The sequence below is a fragment of the Caretta caretta genome, chromosome 3, assembly GCF_965140235.1.
Source record: "Caretta caretta isolate rCarCar2 chromosome 3, rCarCar1.hap1, whole genome shotgun sequence".
NCBI lineage: Eukaryota > Metazoa > Chordata > Testudines > Cheloniidae > Caretta > Caretta caretta.
This window is the reverse complement of record NC_134208.1, coordinates 6,224,444-6,246,667: the sequence shown is the minus strand read 5'-3', so window position 1 is coordinate 6,246,667 and position 22,224 is coordinate 6,224,444.

Genomic DNA, 22,224 nt, shown 5'->3' with positions numbered 1-22,224 from the left:
CTTGAAGTTACAGAAAACAGGAATAAACCTCCCTCTTAACACAGGGAAAATTCACATAAAACAAAAGATAAGCTAATCCGCCTTGCCTGGCTTACCTCTACTGGTTGCAATATTGGAGACTTGGCTTAGGATGGGTTGGAGAAGATGGATTTCTGTCTGTCCTCTCTTAGGACTGAGAGAGAACAACCACGTAAACAAAGAGTACAAACAAAAGCCTTCCCCCTGCCCAAGATTTGAAAGTATCTTGTCCCCTTATTGGTCTTTTGGGTCAGGAGCCAGCCAGGTTAGCTGAGCTTCTTAACCCTTTACAGGTGAAAGGACTTTGCCTCTGGCCAGGAGGGATTTTATAGCACGGTATATGGAAAGGTGGTTACCCTTCCCTTTATATTTATGACATAAGGTCATGGAGGATAGGTCCTGTGATGCTATGCTCCATATTCCTCATACATATTGTTATGATATGAATATGGCATAATGTATGTTTTATGCAAGATGGGTCATGTGAGGAATCATAGAATATCAGGGTTGGAAGGGACCTCAGGAGGTCATCTAATCCAACCCCCTGCTCAAAGCAGGGCCAATCCCCAGTTTTTGCCCCAGATCCCTAAATGGCCCCCTCAAGGATTGAGCTCACAACCCTGCGTTTAGCAGGCCAATGCTCAAACCACTGCGCTATCCCTCCCCCCAATCATTGGAAAGGTTATGGTGTACTGACTAAGATTGTCCTATTTGTATGCAAGTATCACTTCTGTATCTGAAGTTAGGAATATTGACTATGTAACCATTACAACTGTTTCAGAGTAGCAGCCGTGTTAGTCTGTAGCCGCAAAAAGAAAAGGAGGACTTGTGGCACCTTCGAGACTAACAAATTTATTTGAGCATAAGCAAGTGAGCTGTAGCTCATGAAAGCTTATGCTCAAATAAATTACGTAGTCTCTAAGATGCCACAGGTACTCCTTTTCTAATTACAACTGTGTTTACATCTGGGGAATGCCCACCAGACAGAATGCAATCAGTCTGGATGGGCCACTAGGGAGAACAATCTTCTTTGAAGATGCTAATCTTCCACCTTCCTGAGACACTTCCTGGGATGCTGCTTTGACACTGCATGGCCATGTGATTATGTCACCTAGTGCTGTATCCCATCTGGGACTGCTTGTATTTTTCCACTAGTAGGGGATCAAACTGGGAAACAAAGGATTCCCACCATATGTAAATCCTATTTAAGGTTGGGAAGTGAGTTAATCAGGGTCAGTTATTCACTGAATACCTGCCCAAGATGACTGCTAAAAACACCTAAGACTGAACTGGGGAAGAGTTGGACCCCCACTAGAAGGTGCCTGGCCTGTGAAGGGAATATCTGGAATTCTAAGCTGCAAGCAAAAGAAGCTTGGAATCTCTGCAACCTGCTTAAAACAAAATTTAGGGTGAGAAATTACTACTTGTAGCCACAAAAACAATGGGGAGTCTGGTGGCACCTTAAAGATGAACAGATTTATTCGGGCATAAGCTTTTGTGGGTAAAACACCCACTTCAGATGCAGGCTTGTAGCCAGTTTCTTTAGTGTATTAAACTTAGTTTGTGTTTGTTTTATTTGCTCAGTAATCTACTTTGATCCGTTTGCTATCCCTTATAATCACTTAATCTATCCTTTGTAGTTAATAAACTTATTTTTGTTTTCTATAAACCAGTTTGTGCAATTCATAATTGGGGGGGCAAAAAGCTGTGCATGTCTTCCTCCACATTGAGGGAGGGGGTGATTTTCATGAGCTTACGCTGTACAGATCTCTGTGCTGCGCAAGACGATGAAATTTTGGGTTTACACTCTGGGTGGGGGGTGTGTGTGTGTACCTGAGTGCTGGGCATTCCCCAAGCTGAGTCTTCCCACACAGAGCTGATCTCCATGTCAGTGTCCTTCTGCAGCTGAGTGTGGCCCTACCTGTGTGTGTGCTAGAGGAAACTTGGGGGCCTGGCACAGTAGGACAGGGTGAGCGAACCCAGGCTGGTGGAACGGGTGGGCTCAGTGGGACCCCAGTACATCAGGTGGCATACTGGAGGGGGGGCGGGGCAACAGTCACATGTCCATCAATGGCTATTAGCCAAGATGATCAGGGATGCAACCTCATGCTCTGGGTGTCCCTAAACCTCTGACAGCTAGAAGCTGGAACTGGATAGCAGGGGATGGATCACTCGATAACTGCCCTGTTCTGTTCATTCCCTCTGAAGCATCTGGCACTGACCACTGTCAGAGACAGGAAACTGGGCTAGATAGACCTCTGGCTGACCTAGTTGTGACAGGACCCCCTGGGTGCAGCCTGGGACTGTGGGACCACTGTGGCCCCTTAACTCTCTCCAGCCTGGGTGGTCTCCCACAATGCTTTGCTAGTGACCCCTCCAGGCGCTGCGATCACTCAGCACAATGCATGTGGAGCCCCCACACCCAGCTAGGTTGCATGAACGCTCCCAGAGCCGGTCATGAATCACACAGAGAAAGGCACCAGGTAAATCCTCCCAGAACTGTACCTCAGGAATATACTGTCCTGCACTGCTCAAGATGAGCAATGCACATTTATTAATTGGTTCACCACTTCATCAATGGAAAGGGGACATACACCAGCCTTTGTAAACCTGAGCAGATTTGCCAAACGCTTCAGGCAAACTCACTGGTAAAGAGAGACAGTAAAACAAATGTATTGACTACAAAAGATAGATTTTTAAGTGATAGCCAAAAGGTCAGAGTTAGTTACCAAAATAAAATGAAATATAAGCACTCAGTCTAACCTCTCAATCCTATTAGACTGGGCAACATCTACATTAAACAGTTTTTCTCACCGCACTGGATATTGCAGTCCTTAATATACAGGTTTGTCCCTTAAACCTGGGCCAGTCTCCTCTGTTGGAGTCTTCAGTCTTCTGAGTGTCTTTGTTGCTTGCAGTGTAGGTGGGGGCAGGAGAAAGGCCAAGCATGTGGCCTCTGTGTTATGTTTTCTACCCTTAGTCCATGTGCTTGGAGAACACAAGTCCAGGCATGTCTGAGTCCCCAGGCAAGGTTGAGCAATTCCCCTGGTGTGGCCTTATGCAGGTGAGTCATTGAATAATAACTCCCTTGCTGGACAATGGCTGTTGGTGGTTGTTTGACACCCCCGCCCAGGCATTGGTTACTTACCTTGCTGTTGTATGGGCTGGATGAATGGACGATAAGGTGGATAGAAAGCTGGCTAGATTGTCGGGCTCAACGGGTAGTGATCAATGGCTCAATGTCTAGTTGGCAGCCGGTATCAAGTGGAGTGCCCCAAGGGTTGGTCCTGGGGCCGGTTGTGTTCAAGATCTTCATAAATGATCTGGAGGATGGTGTGGATTGCACCCTCAGCAAATTTGCGGATGATACTAAACTGGGAGGAGTGGTAGATACGCTGAAGGGTAGGAATAGGATACAGAAGGACCTAGACAAATTGGAGGATTGGGCCAAATGAAATCTGATGAGGTTCAACAAGGACAAGTACAGCCCTGCAGAGTCCTGCACTTAGGACAGAAGAATCCCTTGCACCGCTACAGACCGAATGGCTCGGCAGCAGTTCTGCAGAAAAGGACCTAGGGGTTACAGTGGACGAGAAGCCAGATATGAGTAAACAGTGTGCCCTTGTTGCCAAGAAGGCTCACGGCATTTTGGGCTGTATAAGTAGGGGCATTGCCAGCAGATCGAGGGATGTGATCGTTCCCTTCTATTAGAGATTGGTGAGGCCTCATCTGGAGTACTATGTCCAGTTTTGGGCCCCACACTACAAGAAGGATGTGGAAAAATTAGAAAACGTCCAGCAAAGGGCAACAAAAATGATTAGGGGACTGGAACACATGACTTATGAGGAGAGGCTGAGGGAGCTGGGATTGTTTAGTCTGCAGAAGAGAAGAATGAGGGGGGATTTGATAGCTGCTTTCAACTACCTGAAAGGGGGTTTCAAAGAGGATGGCTCTAGACTGTTCTCAGTGGTAGCAGATGACAGAACGAGGAGTAATGGTCTCAAGTTGCAGTGGGGGAGGTTTAGGTTGGATATAAGAAAAACTTTTTCACTAGGAGGGTGGTGAAACACTGGAATGCGTTACCTAGGGAGGTGGTGGAATCTCCTTCCTTAGAAGTTTTTAAGGTCAGGCTTGACAAAGCCCTGGCTGGGATGATTGAGTTGGGGATTGGTCCTGCTTTGAGCAGGGGGTTGGACTAGATGGCCTCCTGAGGTCCCTTCCAACCCTGAGATTCTATGATTCTATGAGTGCTGGGGTATGTAGGGGTTAAGTAAAGACCTGGGTAACCACTAACATGGTAATAGGGAGTGAGGCATGGCAAACACTTTCTTGGTTTGATAGATCAGTCGCCATCCTGCCATAAAGTTCCCTTCTGCTTGTTAAGGAGAGAGAAGCATGGAAGCTGCATAAGGAATGTGGCTGCCTGAAGGATCCCCTTTGTGTAAAGAAGTGTTATCTCCCCCTCCCTCCCTTCTTTTCCCAGCTATATAAACGAGCTTGGGGGTCATGGCCCCTTCCTCCCTCCCCTGTGAACTGTTGATTCAGGGAATTTGTAGGTACAATTACTGCAAAGAAATGTATCTTCAAGGTAAAAATGTCTGTAGAATATGCTTAATGCTGTAAACAGGGAGGGTATAATTATATTCAGGATATAGCTATCAATATTCATTATATGGGCATTCATATTATCAAATAATATAATAATTATCAAATTTAAAAATGCTGCACGTAATATTCCAGTAGTGGGCTCAGGAATGCCGTACGCAGAGGTTAAAATCACCTACTCGCCATTCCCGTTTTCTACATTCAAGGATCGCACTAGCCCTCTTTGGCACAGCATCGCACTGAGACCTCGGGTTCAGCTGCTTGTCCCCTACCACCCCTAATCATCTTCGGCACAAGGAGTGCCCATGTGGTGAGAGCAAAAGTCTTGCCTCCAGCCACCCTGCTGTATCAATGCCAAGGGCTCAATCCTCCAGTATTTTTACCCACCCTCTCCCACAGGATATTTTCCAGATGGGGAAGTTGCTTTGGGCGACAGTATTTATTTCTGTGTTGCAGCAAAATGCACCATTCGCGCAGAGATCTCGCTGTCGTCTCTGTGCTAGAGGGCAATGGAATAGAAAGAGGTGCTGGGACTGTGCAAGAGAACTGTCACTCTGCATGATGCGGCAAAGAGACAGCTCTCGTTTCGGTGTGCAGGGAAAGTCGCTTGGACAGGAACCCCTGAGAAGTGCCAAAGGTTCTGATGGGGACGTCTGGCCCCTGTCAGGGACTGGTCTCAGGCAAATCCATCCTAGTTAAGCTGCCTGCCTTCTTCCCATGAGCTCAGATGAATCCAACGGTTCCACTTTTCAAAGCAATGGGCTGGACCCTAGTCTGGATTACACTGGTTTAAATCTGGAGTAACCCCACTGATTTCCATGGGGTTAGTCTGAATTTGCATCAGCGTAGCCAAGCTCAGACTTCGATCCCCGGGAGAATGTCTGGGAGGGTTCTGGAAGAGAGGAGTCAGGATTTATTTTCTTTGTGCGGGGGATGAGGCAATTTGCTTCCAAAATGGTTAATATCAGGGCTGGTGGAAACTTGTAATTTCCATTTGGTGGGAAATTCCCCCGGTTTGACACTTCCTTTCACCCTGGGTCAGAAGGGGAAGTTGAAACTTCCCAAGAAATGAAATTGCTGAAGAATTTCAAAACTACCTTTAGCGAACCATTTCCAAGAGGTCGACGCACTTCGTTTGGACACATAAAATCACAGTCCAAACAATAACATGGCAACAAAGCATCTCCACCTCAGCAAAATAAAACATCACAATCATTTTTCATCCAAAATTGGGATGAAATGGATACGTTTCCACGAAATGGTTTGGTTTTGTGGAGTCGGCTTTTTCCTGATGGAAAATGTTCCGTCAGAGTTTTTCAACCGGTTCCATTTAATGTTTTAAGCTCGGCGTTTCCTGTGGATGCGCATGATAGGCTCAGTGAAGTGGCTTCGGTGTGTCACAGAGGCACGTGTATTTGGATGCCATTCACATCACAGGAAATAGAAACGGAAGAAGTCTATTAGAATCATGTCCCGTTCAGCTCCCCTGACAAGAGAATTGTTCCTTACAGCGTATTTCCCCAGGGTTTTGTGCAATCTGGCTTTCCATGTTGCAAACTTCCACCATTTGGTTTGCGGGATTATTGATTATTGAAGGGGAAAGGAGTCCAGGAGAGCTGGCTGTATTTCAAGGAATCCCTGTTGAGGTTACAGGGACAAACCATCCCAATGAGTCGAAAGAATAGTAAATATGGCAGGCGACCAGCTTGGCTTAATGGTGAAATCCTAGCGGATCTTAAACATAAAAAAGAAGCTTACAAGTGGAAGGTTGGACATATGACCAGGGAAGAGTATAAAAATATTGCTCGGGCATGTAGGAATGAAATCAGGAGGGCCAAATCGCACCTGGAGCTGCAGCTAGCGAGAGATGTCAAGAGTAACAAGAAGGGTTTCTTCAGGTATGTTGGCAACAAGAAGAAAGCCAAGGAAAGTGTGGGCCCCTTACTGAATGAGGGAGGCAACCTAGTGACAGAGGATGTGAAAAAAGCTAATGTACTCAATGCTTTTTTTGCCTCTGTTTTCACTAACAAGGTCAGCTCCCAGACTGCTGCGCTGGGCATCACAAAATGGGGAAGAGATGGCCAGCCCTCTGTGGAGATAGAGGTGGTTAGGGACTATTTAGAAAAGCTGGACGTGCACAAGTCCATGGGGCCGGACGAGTTGCATCCGAGAGTGCTGAAGGAATTGGCGACTGTGATTGCAGAGCCATTGGCCATTATCTTTGAAAACTCGTGGCGAACGGGGGAAGTCCCGGATGACTGGAAAAAGGCTAATGTAGTGCCAATCTTTAAAAAAGGGAAGAAGGAGGATCCTGGGAACTACAGGCCAGTCAGCCTCACCTCAGTCCCTGGAAAAATCATGGAGCAGGTCCTCAAAGAATCAATCCTGAAGCACTTGCATGAGAGGAAAGTGATCAGGAACAGTCAGCATGGATTCACCAAGGGAAGGTCATGCCTGACTAATCTAATCGCCTTTTATGATGAGATTACTGGTTCTGTGGATGAAGGGAAAGCAGTGGATGTATTGTTTCTTGACTTTAGCAAAGCTTTTGACACGGTCTCCCACAGTATTCTTGTCAGCAAGTTAAGGAAGTATGGGTTGGATGAATGCACTATAAGGTGGGTAGAAAGCTGGCTAGATTGTCGGGCTCAACGGGTAGTGATCAATGGCTCCATGTCTAGTTGGCAGCCGGTATCAAGTGGAGTGCCCCAAGGGTCGGTCCTGGGGCCGGTTTTGTTCAATATCTTCATAAATGATCTGGAGGATGGTGTGGATTGCACTCTCAGCAAATTTGCGGATGATACTAAACTGGGAGGAGTGGTAGATACGCTGGAGGGGAGGGATAGGATACAGAAGGACCTAGACAAATTGGAGGATTGGGCCAAAAGAAATCTGATGAGGTTCAATAAGGATAAGTGCAGGGTCCTGCACTTAGGATGGAAGAATCCAATGCACCGCTATAGACTAGGGACCGAATGGCTAGGCAGCAGTTCTGCGGAAAAGGACCTAGGGGTGACAGTGGACGAGAAGCTGGATATGAGTCAGAAGTGTGCCCTTGTTGCCAAGAAGGCCAATGGCATTTTGGGATGTATAAATAGGGGCATAGCGAGCAGATCGAAGGACGTGATCGTTCCCCTCTATTCGACATTGGTGAGGCCTCATCTGGAGTACTGTGTCCAGTTTTGGGCCCCACACTACAAGAAGGATGTGGATAAATTGGAGAGAGTCCAGCGAAGGGCAACAAAAATGATTAGGGGTCTGGAACACGTGACTTATGAGGAGAGGCTGAGGGAGCTGGGATTGTTTAGCCTGCAGAAGAGAAGAATGAGGGGGGATTTGATAGCTGCTTTCAACTACCTGAAAGGGGGTTCCAAAGAGGATGGCTCTAGACTGTTCTCAATGGTAGCAGATGACAGAACGAGGAGTAATGGTCTCAAGTTGCAGTGGGGGAGGTTTAGATTGGATATTAGGAAAAACTTTTTCACTAAGAGGGTGGTGAAACACTGGAATGCATTACCTAGGGAGGTGGTAGAATCTCCTTCCTTAGAGGTTTTTAAGGTCAGGCTTGACAAAGCCCTGGCTGGGATGATTTAACTGGGAATTGGTCCTGCTTCGAGCAGGGGGTTGGACTAGATGACCTTCAGGGGTACCTTCCAACCCTGAGATTCTATGATTCCACAGCCTAGTATCTCTCTTTGAGGGAGTTTTCTCTTTGAGTTTGATATTCAGCCTCTATTTTCCTTTGCTGAATTGCATCCCACATCATTGGAGCTGTCCTGATTAATACTAGCTGGGGATAGAAACCGTAGAAATGTCAGATTGGAAGGGACCTGGAGGAGTCATCAAACCCAGCCCCCTGCACTGAGGCAGGACCAAGTAAACCCAGACCAGCCCTGACAGCTGTCTGTCCAACCTGGTCTTAAAGCCTTCCAGTGATGAAGATTCCACAAGGTCCCTTGGACGCCTGTTCCAGAGCTTAGCTACCCTTAGAGTAAAGAAAGTGTTTCCTAATAGCGAACGTAAATCTCCCTAGCTGCAGGTGAAGCCCATTAATTATCATCCTACTTTCAGTGGCTGTGGAGAACAAGTGAACTTTATATTACAACAGAGCTTAACACATGTGAAGACGGTTACCAGATCCCTCCTCAGGCTTCTTTTCTCAAGACTAAACGGACCCAGCTTTTTTAACCTTCCCTATAGGTCAGGTTTTCTAAACCGTTGCTCATCTTTGTTGCTCTCCTCTGGCCTCTCCCCAGTTTGCCCATCATTCATATAGTGCAGTGCCCAGACTTGGACACTATACTCCAGCCGAGGCCTCGCCAGTGTCCAGCAGAGCGTGACATTGACATCCTTCGTCTTACATACAACACTCTTGTTAATACACCCCAGAAGGATATTATACTTTTTCACAACTGCATCACATTGTTGATTCTTATTCAATGTGATCCACTATAACCCCCAGATCCTCTGGAGCAGTACGACCCGCTAGCCAGTTACTCCTTGTTTTGTAATTGTGCATTTGACTTTTCCTTCCTAAGTGAACTATTTTGCACTTATCTTTATTGAATTTCATCTTGTTGAATGCAGACCAATTCTCCAATTGGATCTGGCCTATTTGATGGAGCTATGCTGATTTACACCAGCTGAGAATCAGATGTGGGTGGAAGACATGACAAATAGAAGCGTGGATAGCTCCTTGTTGGTTGTTCTCAAATTCGCAAGACACTCACAGGACGTTTTGCCTGAGGCCTGGCTGATGATGACTGCAGGATCTGGTCCTTTGGAAACTGATTAAACTGCTGGCTCCATGTTGAATATCTGATGTTTTACAGGCCAGATCCTGCGCCCATTGGCTTGATTTGATTCTCCATTACAAGAGTCAGGTGTGGCCTGAAACTTACATAAACTGGGTCAATTTCATACATTTGGCCAAATTTCTCTGCCAGTGTAAAGTGGCAGTGCTCCATTGACTTCAATAGAGCTCAGCTAATTTACACCAGCAAAGAATTTGTTTTATCAACTGCAGTTTAAGGTTCGATTCTAATCTCAGTTATCCACTAGTGTCAATCCAGAGTATCTACCCTGACTTCAGTGGGGCTGCTCTGGATTGACACTGATGTTACTAAAATACAAATGGGGCTCCTCAGGCTTTGTTATACTGTCCCAATTTCACGGAAAGCAGGCAGGTTCCAGGGTTTACAGCAGTTCCATCAGATTAAAGCAGAGTTGGGAAATAAACAGGGTTTTCTGGTTTTTTTTTTTTTTTTAAATGCTAGGGTATAAATCTGCTCAAGATGTTTTTGTTACAGCTTCTGTTGCTTTTAAGTGAGTAAGAACAATGTCTGGGATGGCAGAATAGAATTTTCTGTCTTTTTTTGAATAATAAAAGCAAAATCAACAGCAAGAAAGAGATGGAATACAAGGCCTTAGATGTAAGGAAATATTTTATTTTGTACTGTACTTCTTTTTGGTAACTCTTTGTAATGATCGTGACTTACATTTATCGAATTTAAATGGCACTGGAAGAGCCTCTCTACAAATAGGTCTTACTGATGTAACATCACGTGACACCAGCAAAGATTTTATAATGCTGTTTGCTCTTGGTCAGTTACTTTGTACAATAAGCAATACAAATAAAATTAAAACCATGTAAAGTAGAATATTCATAATTTATAAACTATCAAAATTAGTTTTTAAAGCAATTACATTTTATATATTTTTTTAAAATAACTGCATGTCACAAAGTATTTAAACAAACTACACATACTGTTGAATTATGGGTCTATGTAGATTCCAACTTCAACACAACAGCAAATAACTACCAAATATAGGGTATCATTCTTCCAACCATAAAATATATTTAGATATACTTGGGGAAGCAGATATGCTGAGAATATTTTCCATTTACTGTACCGTCTAAGCATCTATCTGTACACCAGCATTCTTTTATGTAAAATGCACCTTACTGCAGTTAGTCATGGTAATAAAATACATACATTCTTCGGTGTTTCCATTAACTGTTGTATCACAAATTACTCCTAGGTTGTTCGAAATCATAAATTCAACAGGCCCCAAAGGGAATGAACAGACAGGTTATCATCAAGTGATCCATGCTCTGTCACCCAATCCCAGCTTCTGGCAAACAGAGGCCCGGGATACCGTTCCTGCCCATCCTGGCTAATAGGTCCATCAATGGCTATCTTCCATGAATCTATCTAGCTCCCTTTTGAACCCCGTTATAGTATTGGCCTTCACAATACCCTCTGGCAAGGAATTCCAGAGGTTGACCGTGCGTTGTGTGAAAAATACTTTCTTGTATTTGTTTTTAAACCTGCTACCTATTAATTTCATTTGGTGGCCCCTTGTTCTTGTATTATGAGAAGGAGTAAATTACACTGCCTTATTTACTTTCTCTATACCACTCATGATTTTATAGACCTCTGTCATGTTCCCCCCTTAGTCGCCTCTTTTCCAAGCTGAAAAGTCCCAGCCTTATTAATCTCTCTTCATACGGCAGCCATTCCATACCCCTAATAATTTTTGTTGCCCTTTTCTGAACCTGTTTTAATTCCAATATATCTTTTTTTGAGATGGGGTGACCACATTCACACGCAGTATTCAAGATGTGGTCGTACCATGGATTTATAGAGAGCCAATATGATATTTTCTGTCTTATTATCTATCCCTTTCCTAATGATTCCCAATATTCTGTTTGCTTTTTGGACTGCCGCTGCACATTGAGTGGATGTTTTCAGAGAACTACCCACCATGACTCCAAGATCTTTCTTGAGTGGGAACAGCTAATTTAGACCCCATCATTTTAGCTGTATAGTTAGGATTATGTTTTCCAATGTGCATTACTTTGCATTTATCAACATTAATGTGAATTGTCTACAATGATTCACACCAACTGAAGATTTACGATGCTATTTGCTCTATAGCTATGTTGAGCTATGAGGGGTGAGAGTGTGTGTGTGTGTATAAAATGTGTCTATACGGGTGCATATATCTTTGGGGGTGTGAGTGTGTGTAAACGAGCCATTACTCCATCCATTACTAACATAAACCCACCTCTGGGGAGGAACATATCAGCTGTGGGTATCAGCAATATTATTATTTGTAGCAGGGCAGTGTCCAAAGGCTCCATTCTCAAGTGGGGCCCCACAGCACTAGATGCTGTCCGAGAAGGTAGGAAGACACAGTTGCTGCCTCCAAGAGCTCACAGTCTCGGAAGACAAACCCAGATGAAGGGTGTGGGAGACGCACACGTTAAAATGTCCCATGTGTGCAAGTACATTTTGGTTTTAATACACGGGTGGGTTTAAAGTGCACCAACTGTTCAGGGCGGGAAGTGGAGAAGACTAAAATATTGGCAGGTGAGGGGAATTTAATAAAAATAATGTAAATCTCATAAAAGAAGGTTGGTTCTGGGATGGCCAAGCACAGTCCATGAGAGAGGTCAGCATTATTAACCCCCATTATCGAAAGGGTAAATTGAGGCACAGAAGAATTAAAGCCTACATTTTCTCAAGTGGCCTCTGCTTATGAGTGCTTCTGTTTTGCCCAGCCTGGGACACCTGGGGCCTGACTTCCAGAACTGCTGAGCCCCTGCAGCTCCACTTGATTTCCATGAGAATCAGAGGTGCTGAGGATCTCGGAAGCCTGGATCCCAGGTGTCCTGGGCTGCGCACCTCTGAAATTGACACACCCCAAATTCGCAGCTGCTCCTGAAAATCTTTCCTGGGGTGATATGTCCAAGTTTGACGGCAGAAGAGAACTGGGCTGGTGGAAGACTTGTCGGGTGTCAATTGACAGCAAAATCTCTAGAGAAGATCTCAGTGAGAGAGAGAGAGAGACCAAGCTCTAGGTTTGGAGGAAGGCAGAAAAGACCAGAGTGGACAGGTAGACCTGCAGATTGTCAGCATAGATATGATAGATGGAGCCAGGTGAGCAGAGGAGATCACCCAGAGAGGGGATGTAGCATGTAAGATCATTGGCTCTAATGACCGCAATGTGCTACACTCATTAGGTTTTTATATCCCACTCATCTGAGCACCTTCCAGTAGGCCAGCATTGCCTCATTGCATCCCTGTGCTCCTCTGTCTGCATCCACATGTTATCTCTCACATTATACTTAGGTGTAAACTCTTTGAGGCTGTGTTTGTACAGCGCCTAGCGCCACGGAGTCCCAGACTGTAATCGCAGCCCTTAGGTGCAGCTGCAGTACAAATAATTACAATAATATCCTCAGGAATGTTTCGCTGGATTCCCCTGGATTATTTGTGTTCGATTCTCTTCCCTACTCCGAAAGCAAATTAAGTAGGGTCTGATGCACCAGTGTGTGACTCCAGTTTCACACTGGTATAATGCCACTGAAGCCACTGCTGTAAGGGGAGGCAGTGTATCCTGATGGACAGAGCACTGGACAGGGGACTAAGGATACCTGGTTCTATTCCTCGGACCTACTGGGTGACCTGATGCAAATTGCCTCACGCTCTGTGCCTCGGTTTCCCATCTCCAAATGAGGAGAGGAAGGGTAATGATGCTGACCTCCTTTGTAAAGTACTTTGAGATCTACAAAAGCTGGGTCTTGTTACTGAACCAGGGCAAAACAGGAGTGATGCAGTGGTGGATCAGCCTATGGTTCTCTGTGTTAGGATAAAGAAAAGGAGTACTTGTGGCACCTTAGAGACTAACCAATTTATTTGAGCATGAGCTTTCGTGAGCTACAGCTCACTTCTGTGAGAGACAGCGAGAGCCCGAGAAAGAGCTGCAGCAGCAGCAGCAGCAGCATGAGCTGGCGGTGGTGGAGCGGAGAGGCATAGGGGACCTCCCAGGGGTGAGTGGGGATAGACCCCGGGGGGCCAGTTCCGCAGGGAACCTCGAGAGTAAATTGTTGCCCCTGGTTGAGGAGGGGCTGGAGGGAGTTTCAGTTTGGGGCTGGCTGGGACATGGAGTGAAGGGCAGACGGGGTTGTCTGGCTCACTGCCCCCCAGGATAGACCCAGCTGAGGGTCCCGTTCTCTGCGCCTACAAATTCTGTTTTAGACCATGTTCCTGTTGTTTAGTAAACCTCTGTTTTACTGGCTGGCTGAGAGTCACATCTGACTGCGAAGTTGGGGGGCAGGACCCTCAGGAGCCCCGCCTGAGCAGACTCGCTGTGGGAGGCGCACGGAGGGGCAAAGGATGCTGAATGCTCCAAGGTCAGACCCAGGAAGGTGGCAGTTGTGTGAGCTGTGTGTCCTGAAGACAGGCTGCTCACAGAAAGGAGACTTCCCCAGAGTCCTGACTGGCTTCATGGGGAGCAGTTCCAGAGCATCGTCCAGGGACTCTGTGACAACTGGTGGCAGAGGTGGGATCTACTGCACCCCGTGGACAGCGCTTCCTGCAGTAAGTGACCAGGGAGCAGTAAAACGAAGGGGGATTGACGGGGACCAGGCGTGCTGAAGATTCAGATATCCTGTCTGCAAAGGCCTGTACTTTAAGAATTCAGGTGTATTCTTATCACTTGGCTAGTTATAGAGGTATAAAAGAATCAAAATCACTGTCTGCCGGTGTAAGGTCCTTCTCTTCCTGTGACAGTCTGAGGCCCTGTTCTTAGGCTAAGGCCTTTGGCTAAGCGACAGAGGCAGCCATAAGCTGGGAAGCGACCAGTCACATCCTCCCATTCCAAACTAGTCACATTGAAAGAAGGTGCTATTGGGCTGTTAGGATACAATCCTGTCCTGATAATGCCTATCGCCTCCAGAGAAAGGGAAGTGCCTAGAAAATGTAAAAGGAAATTTAGGTTGATAGTTTTCTGTCTAGTAAGAACTCACTTATCAATAGACACAGCTGGGAAACCCTTATGTCTTTATAGATGTAGTTTTGAAATCCTCACTTCTGTATTGTTTTGTCATTATAGTTCCCACTTTGCTGTTGTTTATTGGCATGGGTCTCTGGTTCTGTGATTGTTTCTGTCTGCTGTATAATTAATTTTGCTGGGTGTAAACTAATTCAGGTGGTGGGATATAATCGGTTAGCTAATCATGTTACAATATGTTAGGTTTGGTTAGTTAAATTTCAGTAGAATGATTGGTTAAGGTATAGCTAAGAATATTACTATATAAATTAGGGGCAAACAGGAAGTAAGTTGGGATTCAAAAATAAGGAAAAAGGAACTTGGATTTAAGCTTGCTGGAAGTTCACCCCAATAAACATTGAATTGTTTTCACCTTTGGACTTCGGGTATTGTTGCTCTCTGTTCATGCGAGAAGGACCAGGGAAGTGGGAGAGTGAAGGAATAAGCTCTCTAAGACTCTGGTCTGGATCATTTATTTCAGATTAAGTTCAAGAGCATGGAAAGAACAAACCAAAGCTCCGGCTTGGTGGCTCCCTGGGTGAAATTAACTTGTCGGCTCTGTCCTCAGCAGAGAGGCTACGGGCTCCATGGGAATGATCCTCTCCCCAAGGGGGGGACAGCTGCTGGGAGGGGCAGCTTCTGCTACCTCCTGTGCCATACCTCATTTAGCTTCCAGCACTGACGAGCTCCTTTCACCTGCGCTACGCTCACGTGAAACACTGGCTCTTCCTTACAGCTGTAAGAAACTCTGGTGTGCTAGGAATAGCTGGACCTTCCCTTTGCGGCTTTGACAGGGCAGGGCTCGCCAGCCAGGCCATCCAATGGAAACCAATTTTTGGACCTGATTAATTCAGTGCTGCCCCACAGGGTTCAGCAAGGGGCAGAGTTCAGCAGGGGGCAGAGTAGGCTCATGTGATCCATCCCACCTTGGACCGACTAGCCATTTACAATTTTTTCTCATGAGGCAGAACATGAAATTCAATGTGCTAGAGAGAAGGGGGGGTCATATGGGTGAAATTTAAAGCAAGGGAAGCCAACGTCTGGGAACTCCTAGGCTGCCTCTTCGCTCAGAGGGGTTTGGTCCCCCCCCACCCCCCGGTTATTAATGGAATGGAGTAAATCAAACCAGCTGTAAGAAATGGGCTATTGACAGGGTGAAATTCAGCATGTACAGAAAGATTGAAATGGGATGTAAGAGACGCGGGCAGCTTGTGTGATGGGCCAGCCTCAGGGGGCGTCCTTAAACCCTGAACATCTCGTCTCTGAATAAACTAACAACTGGCGCTTCTGTAGCCGCCTTCACCCTGAAAGCGCCAAGGCATCTTACAAACTGCCTGGATCTGATGACCTCTTGAGGTCCCTACATTTCTATGATTCTTTACCCATTGCTGCTGGATCCAGTGTAAACTGCAGGGGGCGCTTTATGCTCCCTGGGGTTCTCCATGCTCACAAGTGCTCAGGCACTTGGCTCTATTGTTACCCGCACACTCCAGGGCACCCCACCTTTACCCTTCTGTGGGCTCAAGGCGTAACCCACATCCTTTCCAAGTTCCCTGGGCTCTGGCTGAAAGGCACCCACCCTTACCCAGTTCCTAGGGCTGACAGCCACCCATACACCGGTCTAGGACTCAGGGTGTAAGCTGGTTAATTTAAGTACCCACCCTTACCCAGTTCCTAGATTTGCAGGGCCTTGTACCAGTGAAAGAGCCTTACACAGTAATATCCTTAATCTCTATTTGCTAACAATTACCAACAGAGAATGTACATGCTAGGCATACGATGCTTACCACTCCCAATAAGGCAGATGAACTGTTCCTGGTGGCCAGTCGGGATCAAGTTGTCTGGGGATTCCAGCTTCTGCACAGTATGATTGGCAGGGTGTTGAGGTCTGGCAGCTCCGATCTTGGCTTGTGTCCTGGAGTTAGGTTCCAACTTACTTCCTTTTGGACCCCAGTTTATATAGTGAAACTTGAGTCCTGCTTAACCAATTGTTTTGCACTACTTTCGTTTAAAATTGTGTTGTTGTTGTTGGTTGTTTTTTACCAGTCCTAGCCCATTATGAAACAGGTCTTAAATCAACTAACGTGGTGGGGTCTGGTTGGTTAAAGTCTTGCAAAACTAGTTATGCTACAGACAGAACCAATGAAAGAACCAGACAGAAACGATACAGATAAACAATAGAGAAGTAGGGACCATAAAGGCAAAACAATGGAAGTATAGATTTCATACACACACTGTTGATAAGTCATTCCTGGCCAGACCGAATGCTATCAAAGTTTTCCCTAAACATCTTAAGATCTGTTTCTTTACGTGGTTATGATGGGTACTATTAGGACAGGGGACTTCTTAATAGCCTGATATTACATTGTTTTGGTGCAATTTAGATGGAATGTGAGGATGTGACTTTCTGCTTCTTAGGTCGTGGCTACTGCTATCCTAACGTGGCTACAGAAAGGGGCCTCAGACCTTACACTATGAGGCAGAAAACCCAGGAGCAGCAGCATTGCCCTGCTAACACCTCTCTGGGTTGTTGGATCTGGGTTGATAATAAGCAGTCCACAAGCTGGGAGTGGGCTGCAGGAATTCAGCTTGCTCCTCTTCCACTAAAGCTCTTGGGTCGGAGCCATGCAGAGCGTAGGTCAGGATTGGACTGGGTGGGTGTGGAACTTGGGTTTGAATAGGATGCCACTTGGGGAGGATTTATTGAGAAAGCTGGGAAGGGAAGGCATAGCTGATCTGTGCACGGTGAACATAAGAATGGCCATACTGGGTCAGACCAAAGGTCCATATAGCGCAGTATCCTGTCTTGCAACAGTGGCCAATGCCAGGTGCCCCAGAGGGCATGAACAGAACAGGTCATCATCAAGTGATCCTTTCCCTGTCACTCATTCCCAGCTTCTGGCAAACAGAGGCTAGGGACACCATCTCTGCCTCTCCTGGCTAATAGCCATTGATGGACCTATCCTTCATGAACTTATCTAGTTCTTTTTTGAACCCTGTTATAGTGTTGGCCTTCACAGCATCCTCTGGCAAAGAGTTCCATAGGTTGATTGTGCATTGTGTGAAGAAATACTTCCTTTTGTTTGTTTTCAACCTGCTGCCTGTTAATTTCATGTGGTGACCCCGAGTTCTTGTGTTATGAGAAGGAGTAAATAACACTTCCTTCTTTACTTCTCCACACCAGTCATGATTCTATAGATCTCTATCATATCCCCCCTTAGTTGTCTCTTTCCCAAGCTTGAAGCAGCCAGATGGTTTAACATCCAAGGGATAAAAGGATCAGCTTAGTTTTTAAAGTGAATTTCATGCTGGTGAAAAGTGCTAGAGAGAGAGAGCCCTGGAGACTGAATCCAATTAATAGGTGCAAGCTGGCAGCGGCTGTGCAAGCTTCTCCAATTGTTGCCCCATCCAAAGTGTCTGGCCTGGAGGTCCCACCACTCGAGATGAGTGGGGAGTTCAATCTCCTTATGGTGGTTTGCTTCTCTGCTGGAGGCAGTCATGAAGGTGTTGTTTGCAATACAGCCCCTGGTCTGCTAGCTACTGGACTGAGTCCCACCGAACTCATTTCACCTAGCAGCCACTGAAAAGACACTGTAGTGATGCTTTCTGCACCATCTGCTCCATCTGCCGTCAGCAGCAGCTCTCAGGGAGTGAAGAACAGGCATGGTTATAAGTGTTACGGAGCAGAGAAAAGAAACGCTCCGAGCACCCGGAATTCCAAGGGTTTAACTTAACTCCACAATAAGAACCAACTCAGAGCTCCTCAGGACACAAACTAAACCGCATGTGAAACTTCCCATAGAAGTTTGGGTTGAGATTTTCAAACTTGGCTGCCCTCAGCAGGGCACCGGGGAAGTCCTATGGCCTGTGTGATACAGGGGGCCGACCAGATGATCACAATGGTTCCTTCCGGCCTTGGAATCTATGACCCATATTAATTTAGGCACCTAAATAAATGGCTAGATATTCAGAGCTGATGAGCAGCGGCAGCTCCCACTGTGGGAAGTTAACACCTCTGAAATCAAGTCACTTCATTAGGAGCCTAAACTAACATGGACTGCGATGCCCAACCCAAGTAGGAATATTTTGTCCTTAGTTAAGCTTCTCCTATCCCTTTGGTTTCACCCACTGATTCCGATCAGGACCAGGTGCCAAAATCTGAGAAGGGCCATCTTCTTGGAGCCTGATCCAATCCCCATTAAGGTCAATGGAAGAACATAAGAGCAGCCATACTGGGTCAGACCAAAGGTCCATCTAGCCCAGTATCCTGTTTTCCAACAGTGGCCAATGCCAGGTGCCCCAGAGGGAATGAACAGAACAGGTCATCATCAAGCGATCCATCTCCTGTCACCCATTCCCAGCTTCTGGCAAACAGAGGCTTGGGACACCATCCCTGCCCATCCTAGCTAGTAGCCAGTGATGGACCTATCTGCCATGAACTTATCTGGTTCTTTTTTTATTTCTGTTATAGTCTTGGCCTTCACAACATCCTCTGACAAGGAGTTCCACAGATTGACAGACTGTGTGTTGTGTGGAAAAAAAATACTTCCCTTGGTTTGTTTTAAACCTGCTACCTATTATTTTCATATGGTGACCCCTAGTTCTTGTGTTATGAGAAGGAGTAAATAACACTTCCTTATTTACTTTCTCCACACCAGTTATGATTTTATAGACTTCTAATATACCAGTCGTCTCTTTTTCCAAGCTGAAAAGTCCCAGTCTTATTAATCTCTCCTCATATGGAAGCCTTTCCATACCCCTAATCATTTGTGTTGCCCTTTTCTGAACCTTTCCCAATTCCAATATATCTCTTTTTGAGATGGGGTGACCACATCTGCACGCAGTATTCAAGATGTGGGCATACCATGGATTCATACAAGGGCAATATGATATTTTCTGTCTAATTATCTACCCCTTTCTCAATGAGTCCCAATATTCTGTTTGCTTTTTTGACAGCCACTGCACATGGAGTGGATGTTTTCAGAGAACTATCCACAATGACTCCAAGATCTCTTTCTTGAGTGGGAACAGCTCATTTAGACCCCATCATTTTATGTGTATAGTTGGGATTGTGCTTTCCAATGTGCATTACTTTGCATTTATAAACCTTGAATTTCATCTGCCATTTTGTTACCCAGTTTTGAGAGATCCTTTTGTAGTTCTTTGCAGTCTGCCTGGGACTTTTCCAGATCATTTATGAATATGTTGAATAGGACTTGTCCAAGTACAGACCCCTGGGGAACACCACTATTTACCTCTCTCCATTCTGAAAACTGACCATTTATACCTACCCTTTGTTTCCTATCTTTTAAGCATTTATCAATCCATGAGAGGATCTTCCCTCTTATCCCAGGACAGCTTACTTTGCTTAAGAGCCTTTGGTGAGGGACCTTGTCAAAGGCTTTCTGAAAATCTAAGTACACTATATCCACTGGATCCCCCTTGTCCCCATGCTTGTTGAACCCCCTCAAAGAATTCTAGTAGATTGGTGAGGCAGGATTTCCCTTAACAAAAAACATGTTGACTCTTCCCCACAAATTATGTTCACCTATGTGCCTGACAATTTTGTTCTTTACTATAGTTTCAACCAGTTTGCCCGGTACTGAAGTCAGGCTTACCGGGCAAACTGCAGTTGCAGAGGTCACCTTTTGGAGCCCTTTTTAAAAATTGCCGGCACGTTTACTGTCCTCCAGTCGCCTGGTACAGAAGCTGATTTAAATGACAGGTTACAGACTGCAGTTAGTACTGCAATTTCACATTTGAGTTCCTTCAGAACTCTTGGGTGAATCCCACCTGGTCCTGGTGACTTATTACTGTTTAGTTTATCAATTTGTTCCAAAACCTCCTCTAATGACACCTGACTCTGGGACACTTCCTCAGATTTGTCACCTAAAAAGAACGGCTCAGGTTTGGGAATCTCCCTCACATCCTCAGCTGTGAAGACCGATGCAACGAATTCATTTAATTTTTCCATAATTTCATTTAAATTTTCCTTATAGTCTTCGAATGCTCCTTTGGCATCTCAATCGTCCAGTGGCCCCACTGGTTTCTTTAGCAGGCTTCCTGCTTCTGATGTACTTAACATTTTTTTTGCTATTACTTTCTGAGTCTTTGGCTAGCTGTTCTTCAAATTCCTTTTTGGCCTTTCAGTTCAAAAACATCTTCCTCAGGATAACATTGAATGTGTACGAAGCAATGGTTATCACCATCACAACATATGGCAGTGAGACATGGCAACTTACCAAGAAAGGTCAGCAAAAGCTGGATGCATTTCATCACAAATGTCTGAGAAGAATATTGGGGAATAACATATAGAGGTAGGAAGACAAAAGAAGTCAGAAAAATGACTGGACAATGCACCTGCTCACAAATCTGCAAAAGAAGACCTCACTGGCTGGGATACATGCTGAGGATGGAAGAAGAATGCTTACCAAATACTGCCCTCGAATGGGAGCCAGAAAATGCAAGAAGAAAGAGAGGAAGACCTCGAATAATATGGAAATGAACAGTTCTGAATGATGTCAAGCACTTCAACATGAAAGGGGAAGATTTGTAGAGAAGGGTAGTTGATAGGCAAGGATGGCAAATGTGGGTAGCCCAGTGTGCAGCAAAGCACAGGATGGACTATGGTCTACGGTAATTATATTTTTACACTTCACTTGCCAGAGTTTATGCTCCTTTCTACTTTCCTCACTAGGATTTAACTTCCACTTTTTTTAAAGGGTGCCTTTTGCTTCTGACTGCTTCTTTTACTTTGTTGTTTAGCCACGGTGACTCTCTTTTGGTTCTCTTACTATGCTTTTCAATTTGGGGTATACATTTTAGTAGAGCCTCTATTATGGGGTCTTTAAAAAGTTTCCATGCAGCTTCCAGGGATTTCACTTTTGGCTCTGTACCTTTGAATTTCGGTTTAACTAACCTCCTCATTTTTGTGTAGTTCCCCTTTCTGAAATTAAATGCTGCAGTGTTGGGCTCAGCAGGTATTAGCTCCAATTCACTACGGGCTAGATCCTCAGCTGGTGTAAATCAGCCTGGCTGCATTGATTTCAGTGGAGCTATGTCAGTTTACTCCAGCTGGGAATCTGGCCCCTAGGCGCAGAGCCCTTACTAGGCTAGCAAAGAGCCCCCTTAGCCTAAGATCAATCATATTGTTGGAGGGCGGTATTCTGGGCTGCATCGATCTAACAGGTCCCCTCCTTCGCTAACTCCCCTGATGCACAATAATAAACGGAGCTAGCTGGAAGTTTTCTAATGGAAGGCTTTTCCAAGGGAAACCAGCCTGGTTTCCTCGCAGCTCATCTGCCTTGCCATTGACTGCGGAGCCTGAAGTCAGGGCTCTCAGGACTTCTGGCCCTCCTGCTTCTGCTGGCACTCTCAGGGCTGCCAGGCTTCTGGCTCGCCCACCCGGCAGGCGGCAAGCGATCTGGGCACCTCGGGGAGCCTTGTCAGTTTCATTTAGAAGAGGTCACAATGGCGTTTTTCGAAGTGAACATTTTGCACCCACCTGCCCACTCCCCACTTCTCCCGTTTGATGGGAAGTTTCACAATTGCACGCTTTCATGCCAATGAATTTCATGTTTACTTTCTGAATTTCCCAAGACACGGGAATTCTGGATTCCAGCCAGTACTAATAGCAGGACTTAGCACTGACGCAGGGTGTTTCTTCCAGAGACCTTGAAACTCTTCACAAATGCGGGAGAACAACATAATCCCCGCTTTGCAACCGAAGAAGATGAAGCAAAGGGAGAGGGCAGGACTTGC